The 2066-nt window shown below is 34.6% G+C and overlaps 1 protein-coding gene across 1 annotated transcript in view; it reads right to left on the reverse strand.

The window, feature by feature from the left end:
* LOC106464450 (homeobox protein cut-like) overlaps positions 1-2066 on the reverse strand; it is a 37434-nt gene that overhangs the window by 34415 nt on the left and 953 nt on the right. The window lies entirely within an intron of this gene.

A 2066-nucleotide genomic window follows, 5' to 3' on the forward strand; every position in this document is an offset into this window, starting at 1 on the left:
TAACAAGCTGAATACACAAGTTAGTGAGGGGAAAACAGTATAAATGTAACGAGTTTTACTGCCAAGTATATTCGTTTGTAATTAAACACAAAACTAAAAAAAAAGGGGGCTATCTGTGCTCTGCCCATCACGGGTATTGAAACCCGGTTTCTAGCGTTGTATGTCCGCAGACATGCCGCTGTGCCACTGGGGGTAGGGGGCTCGTTTCTAATCCCTAATTCTAGTACGACGGTAAAATGTATCGTGATTGGTAATAAAATTTTACGTATTTAATCCAATTGACGTTGTAGGATCTGAATAAGCACTCATTGGTCTTGCTTGATTCGCTGTTACTTTGAAGAGTACAGAAATGAATATTTTTCTATCTTTATATTAAAATATATTGACGGTTTTGTCATTTCATTACTGGCTTTAAATCTCCGAGTGTGCACAGGCCAGCAGATGAATTGATATTCCCCTTATTATCGAGGCTCTTTTGTGAATACAGGTGAATCAAGCATATATATTTTATAACACGCACGTGAACGTGGCGTACATATATAATATACGGTATCTGACTATAACAGTCTATCAGAGCAGAGGACGGAGGAAGTAAATAATGAACAAATTTAATCTGTACATAAATCAGCTATATACGAACGGCACATAAACACACACACACAGCTAAATTGAGCAGCTGAGAGATAGATTTATGTATAGACGTGACATAATACTTACACTGAACTAAGCCTAAATGAATAATCACTGCCGTGTCTTGTGTATATAGGCTGTTTATATGCCACACTTTACGACGGCTTTTACATTTGCTGTGGAAAGCTACAATAGACGCTATTTTCCTTTCTACGTGATGACAAAGATCCCTTAACAAACAGTTTTGATTGGACTACCACATAAACCGAAACGTAAAGGCCATGAAACTGATGTCCTATAAATACGTATATGTACGTACGAATATATATATATATATATAGTCTTTTTTTTTTTGCTAAAATTATAATAAATAATTAACTAAAAACAACGTTTTATATTTACACAATAAAAACTTTATTGAAACCGTACGGCTTCCACTTTAAAATCTCTACAGGTACATGTTTCGACGTGATCTACGTCATGATATATAGTCTGTTTGGAAGGTTTGTGTTGTTTTAGTTTTATATATATGTATATATATTATATTACCGTCATTACACACGGTTCAACCTGTCAGGTTTGTTCATTTATTGATCCAGTCAACCTACACCCCCCCCCTCCCCCACAGAATATGACTCCCGGCCTTATAGTTCATCCAGAAGAGTCATTTTAAATTTTGATAAGAATACAAAATGCGCATCAAAGCTGAACTCGAAATGTTCCAGCTAATACACAAGATTCAAAACAGAGCACGTAAACATGAAACAAAAAAAACAAAAAAGGAGTAAAACAAAGAAAATGAAAAAAAAAAAGGTGGCGCTTGTATACGCAATTTGTTTCCAGAAATATACGGATTGATTGTGAACTGAAAGATGAAGGAAGATGAAGAAGAAAACGAAACTACAGATATTCAAATAATTATGTTATTTTACAAAATAAAAGATATAACAGTGACACGCATACACGTGTTTAAGGAGTTAAAACAAAACAGCATTTAGTTAAAGAGTTGTTCATGTGTTAAAAATAAACCAAAATCACGAATAACGTGCATTTAAAAATTACCAGCTATAAGTAATTAAAATGGAAAAGTATTAACTTCCTGTGGCTAAAATAGAAAAAGTATTAACTTCCTGTGGCTAAAATGTAAAAGTATTAACTTCCTGTGGCTAAAATGTAAAAGTATTAACTTCCTGTGGCTAAAAAGGAAAAAGTTGTTTGTTTGTAATTAAGCACAAAGCTACACAATGGGTTATCTGTGCTCTGCCCACCACGGGTATCGAAACCCAGATTCTAGCGTTGTAAGTCCGCAGACATACCGCTGTGCCACTGGGGGGCAAAATGGAAGAGTATTAACTTCATGTGGTTAAAATGTAAAAACCACCAATTTCCTGTGGTTGAAACGGAAAAATGCTTATTAATCATTTGGATATAAAATT

The sequence above is a fragment of the Limulus polyphemus genome, unplaced genomic scaffold (genome assembly GCF_000517525.1).
Source record: "Limulus polyphemus unplaced genomic scaffold, Limulus_polyphemus-2.1.2 Scaffold1655, whole genome shotgun sequence".
Lineage (NCBI taxonomy): Eukaryota > Metazoa > Arthropoda > Merostomata > Xiphosura > Limulidae > Limulus > Limulus polyphemus.